Source organism: Arvicola amphibius, chromosome 12 (genome assembly GCF_903992535.2).
Source record: "Arvicola amphibius chromosome 12, mArvAmp1.2, whole genome shotgun sequence".
Lineage (NCBI taxonomy): Eukaryota > Metazoa > Chordata > Mammalia > Rodentia > Cricetidae > Arvicola > Arvicola amphibius.
The window spans coordinates 57,589,724-57,596,092 of record NC_052058.2 but is presented as its reverse complement, the minus strand read 5'-3'; the positions used below and the strand labels follow the sequence as shown (position 1 = coordinate 57,596,092).

The window sequence follows — 6,369 nt, the reverse complement described above, 5'->3', positions numbered from 1 at the left end:
TAGCGAGGGCCCTGCTGCCCCTGATTGCCGAGCCACTCAACACTGGGAATTACACCAGCAGCTTCCTTCCCTCCACCAAGTTCCTGGCCTTTCTATTCAAACTAGGACTACACCACTGACTCCTCCGCTGCTTCTTATAAGTTTACACTCAGACTGAACTGTGTCAAGATATGTTTTTGCTCTTTCGGCTTTTTGAGGGGCCTACCACCCAGCTCCCAGATAAATCACACACGGAGACTTAGTCTTAGTTATGAATATCCAGCCTTAGCTTGGCTTGTTTCTTGCCAGCTTTTCTTAAATTATCCTGAGTACCTTTTGCCTCCAGGCTTCTTCCTTTTTTTACTTCTGTATATCTTTCTTTCACTCTTACTCCGTGGCTGGCTGGGTGACTGGCCCCTAGTGTTCTCCTTTCCTTTTCTCTTGTTCTCCACCCCCCTTTCTCCTTCTATTTATCCTCTCTGCCTCCCAACCCCACCTATCCTTTCTCCTCCCTTGCTATTGGCTGTTCAGTTCTTTATTAGATCATCAAGTGTTTTAGGCAAGCAAAGAATCACAGCTTCACAGTTAATCAAATGCAGCATAAACAAAAATAACACATCTGAAAATAATATTCCCCAACAGAATTGCATCACCAGCTTTCCTGGTTATGCATCTTTCAAATAGAATATTATGGGACTTCATGACCTACTTAGTCTCATAAGCTGATTCCCATAGTAAGTTCCCTTAAAGAGCTATGTATATACTATTGGTTGGGTTCCTCAGGAGATCCCTGAAAAATAGGCCCAGAAAAATATCTTTGAAATATGAAGATTAAAAAAACAACAACAAGAACATTTTCTGACATGGTAAAACTGAACAGACATATCAGTTACAAATTCTTTGTGCTCACCACTGAAGGTGTTGCACAAGCTTAGTTAACTCTTGAACAAAAGTATTCTGTGGTGGGTGTGACTCCCACCATCCTGGCTTTCCTTTCTATAGTCCTGTGGTTCAAATTATAGCACCCGTCTTAGCATTCATCAGCCTGGCATCTTCATGGGTGCCAGTGCTTTGATGATTCTCTTCCCAAATGAATTGAGTGTTAATTTTCTCACCACTTTGTTTGCATCTGCTTGACAATAGTATGGTCAGTAAACCTGCCCCCCCCATTCACTTGGCTTCCTGTACTCAAGTCAGCAAAACCCAGAGCTAAGCACATTGTGTCAGTTCTCTTGTTCCTTCTCTAAATGATGATGTGGTATATGGCATAACCTCATAACCTCATTTTCAGGTAATGGTGTCATTGCTTCCCTTGACCCACCAGTAGTCTTCGTGTCCCCACTGTGAGTCACATCCCAGATGTTTCCCTTTAGCAGGGGCTTCCCTCTGGTCTGAGTGGACAAAGCCATCTCTTGGAGTCCTGAAGAAGCAGTGTTTGTTCTGCTGTGTCACTGGGAGTCTAATGGCTTGGCTCTTTCCTCAGAACACAACCGCTGTTTTAATGGCATCAGCACCTCGCTATCCTGGATTGTTCAGCAGTTAATCTGCTCCTGTGGACATGGAGAGTTTTATTTCTGTGATTACAGGCACACCTCTGAGACTTTCCAAATTAGAGAGCCCCAGCAGATAGGAATGAGTGGCTTGTCTAAAATTACTGTGCCCCCTGGAATCCATCCATCAAAATCCCACAGCTGCTGCCTCACCTCCCCTTACCAAACAGGGATCACCACAATTGTAAGATCCAAACTCCAGTGAGAAGTTCCATTTTAAAAAGTTCTGTAGTAATGGGCTCAGCTATTTTCAATCAATCTTGTATCAGAATTGTATCAAGAGAGAACCACCAGATATACACTATGGGGAGTTTATTATAGGATCAGCTCTTATGCAGCTTGGAAACTGGTGAAGTTCATGAAGAGCTGGAGCTTTTCCCCCTTGTTTTGAAGTTGCGATAGGCCAACTTGGCTAGCATCTGGAAATGGAATAGGAAACCAGTCCCTTCCAGGGAATCAAAATGGACTCAGATTAGGGAATGCAGCTTGACATCAGAGTAAAGAGAACTAGTTAGATGTGTCTGGACGCAGGAGTGTCCTTTGTGGTTATCTCGTCTAGAAATCGCCAGTGTATGTTAAATAATGATGAACAGTCAGGACAGATGATTTCTTGATTCTGTCGGGTGTTTGAACCAAGAGGAACCACACTAGAAGAGACCCTGCTGAAGCAGCCTTACCCATGCCTGAATAAGACTTTGATGATATTATTCACTACTAGCCAGAATCTGATGCTTTAATAGCACCAGACTTTCAGAAGAGGGGGCAAACCATTCTGAAATGTGCACATAACATAATTATGTTATGTTACACAGAAGGAGATGTATACCTGATTGTTCTCATAGCTCATCTCTCACAGGCAGGCCTTGAAGACCTCATCTCTTCCTATAGTGGAGTCATTCTATTGGATGTATGTACTGTATTTTTCTCATAAGTCTCTCCACTTATTAGGCAGCCATAAAAGTTCTCAAAATTAAGACAGCACGCAAAGTATTTCAGCCTGCAAACTGCAATCCAATCTGGGTCCAAATGTCCTATCTACCCAGAGAAGTAGGTGACACTGTATTCTTGCCACCAGAGGGAGCAGGGAGCCTCCAATGCACCCAGTTCCCTTCTGTAACTAAGTTTACTCCTTACCCTTTCAGTGGCTCCTTCTGGAAAACACCATTGGTACAATCAAATTATCATCTAATTTCTATTATTTTTTACCTAAATAAAAGAAAATAGAATATTATTAATTTGGAAATAGCATAACATTGCAAAAGGAATATGCATGTTGGAATAAACTGTGGGCATATTGAATGTGATAGAACAAGGAAACGTTTTCAGAGACAAACATGAGAATTGTTACATACTCATAGGAATAAAAATCCTTGGCCACGATGATAAAAAAGAAATGTATCCCAAGGTTGAAGGGTCAGTTGCCAGGCAGATGTCCTTGTAGGCATTTCTTTTATAGAATTTCAGTGGCCTCTGGGCAAGCTTGTGATGGCAGACTTTTGATAGTTTCTGTAGGCATCCATTTAAAAACCATTCTTCCTAAACCTCCCCATTCTCTTTTATGTTTATTTCTTGTTTTATTGGTTTTGAGACAGGGTCCTACCATGTCATCCAGGCTGGTTACAATATGCACTGAGTGATTCCCCCTGCCTCATCCTTTGAGTAGCAGAATGATAAGTCCATGCCACCAACCACATAGCGCTTACTTACATTTGTTTTTGTTAAAAGTCTCTGCATATCCTTAACCTTACCATTTTTGTCTGATTTCCTATTGCTAAAATGCCTTTTTGTGTACTGTGATTTGACCACATTTCCATGGGATTCCTGCAGCGGTCTTTTGCTTTTCTGTTTCTTGGAGAAGAAAGGCAAACAGAGGTGTCTTCTACTTTTCTTTCTAGCCAGAATCCAAGAGCAGCCATTGTACTGTATGTTTTGCTTTTCTCATCCAGGTGTCTCTTGCTCTCCACATGCAGTGTACCCGTTCACTGGGTTAGTAAATTCTTTACATAATGGCCTTTGTACCACACAAGGGAGAAGATAACAGTCGGGGGAAGATGTGAAAGAATTTTAAAACTCTTTGAAGAAAATAGTTGAAAATAAACTTTACTGCCAAAAATGAGGGCAAAATCTAATAAAACTCTAAAAACTTTGTGATCGATTTTGTTTTCACATGTTTGCTGACCATTGCTAGGTCAGTGCCCTACAGGTCAGGGTACTAGTAACCATTAAAGTTATTGGTTGTACCTGGCTCTTATTTGCGTCTCTGTTAAATAAAAAACCCCAAATTAACCTCTGCCCATAGAAATGAACGAGAAACATAATAGGTAGGAATTCCTGTACTTTATCAGTCTATGATGCCATCACACAAGGGCCACCAGTACAGTTGATGACACTAAGAAAAATTTTTACATTTAAATTATGGGATGCTATTTATGGTTAAAATGCTTTCAAATTCTAGCAACATTAAGAAAACTGTCATTTTTACAGTTCATAAAACATCGATGTTAGAACTCTGGGGTGATGGGAACATGGAAAGTTTAAGAAGCTTTGGCAATGGAACCGTCAGGGATAAAGGCTGTGATATTAGATGACATAGCCAAGGTGCACATCACTAAGCAGAGTAATCTGAGCACAGGAGGACACGAGAGAGATAGGTAGGTATCAAAGGCTGAGGGATGGCCGACTGAAGGAGGAGCTGGAACAAAAGTCCTAAACAAATGTCCACTTGAGTTGCAGGGATGTTGAGGAGGCCGGTGTGATGGACAGGTTGAGTGAGAGAAAGACTGAAAGGAGATGAGGTCACAGGACCCAAGTGCTGGATCACACAGGTGCTGTTGCTCCTGGAGGCCAGAAGAGAGCATCAGATCCCCTGGGGCTCGAGTTCCAGGTGAGCTCCCTACAGGTGCTGAGAAATGAGCCTAGGTCCCGTGTAAAACCCGCAAGTGCTCTTAACTGCTAAGCCGCATCTCCAGCTGCATGGGCCCCATAATTCACATCTTTAACACGTTTCCAGATGAAGCACTAACCATCCCTAAGGAACAAATCTACATCCCCATATGAAATACTCTCTCTCAAGGAGACCTAGACAACTCAACCCATCTCTATTTCCCCCTAATCTCTCTTTATTTGAACAAGAGTCTGCAATAATTCGTGTGCACTTGGAAGCTAAGAAGCATTTCACACTTCAGGGGCTGGTATCGTGAGGATTCAATAGAAAATCTATAATTCAGAGACAAGATACTATGAAAAATGCCTTTCTCACATCTCGGGCAGACTAAATAGTACTTGTAAGGATGATAAAAACTGAATTTGCATTGCCAAAATGAGTAACTTCAAGACAAGTCAAAAAAAGCTAAAAGGTTGCCCGCCGTCAGCCTTCCATTAGAGTATAAGAATCTTGTGAGGCCAAAATCTACACATGGTTTTAGAATTTCACCCCAGGCTCATGTGCAGATACTCTGTAATTTTGTTACGGGGAGGGGGGGCGCTAGGAAGATAGCTCACTCAGTAAAATGCATGGCACCTGAGTCTGATCCCAAGAACCTGTGTTTAAAGCTGCAGTACTGGCAGGAGGCTGTAATCCCAGCACTGGGGAGGCTAAAGCAGGTGGGTTCCTGGGTGTCCCCAGAGAGCCTAGTTTATCAGTGAGTTGTGAGACCATGTGAGAGCCCGTCCATGGTCCTACAGAGGAATATCACCTGAGGTTGTCCTCTGTCCTCCACACACTAACAAAACTGTCACCCAAGTCCAGTTAGGATAGCTGAATCTGTGCCAGTCCAATACTGCTCCCTCTTCCCGCAGAGTCAAAGTGATTGTCATCCCTAGTAGAGGGACATGTACAAGGTAACCTGTAGCCTCAAAACATCTGGAATCTTAATCCAGAGATTTAAGAAGTGATTTATTTAGAGACTTGAGTGACATTTGGGAGAAGTAAGTGAGTAGATAAATAGTGGGGAGAGAAAGTATTGAGTGTGAGTCTCTTCCAGTCCTCTCATTCATTCAGGAGGAAATTTCATTGTTAATTTGAGGAGGAGATGACCATCGTGTTTGGGAAAACGGGATATAGGCTATCCAAGATCCCATCTACAATTAGGCTTGGATGAACAATCAAAGAATGGATGAGAATGCCAGCAAGAACTCAGGGCTAAGGAAACTGCACAGAAGGTGAGTCAGGAAAGTAACTGTGTTGATGGCAGATTTCACGTGTTGGTGGAAGTGTCTCAATTCTACTCCTCCAGGAAAAGGGAACAAAATGATCAAGAGAATCCCTTTCTTTCTGCCTTTCAACTCTGTCTTAGCATGCTGAGTTTCTTTACATGACTTAGTAGCTGCAATTCATTCATGCCCACATTCTTTACTAGGAAGGCAGAGGCTTTCTGTGGTGCACTGATCTGCGTCGACAGAGCTCTGCTATGTCTCACTAGACAGAACCTGCGACAGCCCACACGCAGATGGGGAGATCATTTGGTCTTAGGCTACAATATGCTGAAGGTGAACAAGCTTGGGGACGTCAGCGATGTCGGAACTAGTGACCCTCTAGTGTGTACTGTCGCCTCTTCCTCCTCTTCCTCTCCCCTCCTATCCCTTCTCTTCTTTCCTCCACTCCCTTCCTCTCTTCTTTGGTCTTGAGGAGCAATATTCCTTCTAATTTTATTTTTCTACTGAATTGATCCCAGGCTTTCCATCTGAAACCTTAAGTCTTAAAGCCTGAATCACCATGACTTCAGATAACTTCACCAGTAGTTTAAAAAAGAAAAAAAAAATACCTTCCCAGGTAGCGTGGCCAATCATGATGGCCGGGATGCGGCGAGTCACTACCAGAAAAGTTCTGGCTCAGCCCCAA

General features: G+C 42.8%; 1 long non-coding RNA gene across 1 annotated transcript; it reads right to left on the bottom strand.

The window, feature by feature from the left end:
* Positions 1-580: 580 nt before the first annotated feature.
* LOC119827790 lies at positions 581-6,333 on the bottom strand. Its single transcript, XR_005287716.1, has 3 exons — positions 6,293-6,333; positions 2,664-2,735; positions 581-1,529 (listed from the first exon to the last, which is right to left on the bottom strand). It is a non-coding gene; the product is annotated as an uncharacterized LOC119827790 (long non-coding RNA).
* Positions 6,334-6,369: the final 36 nt, after the last annotated feature.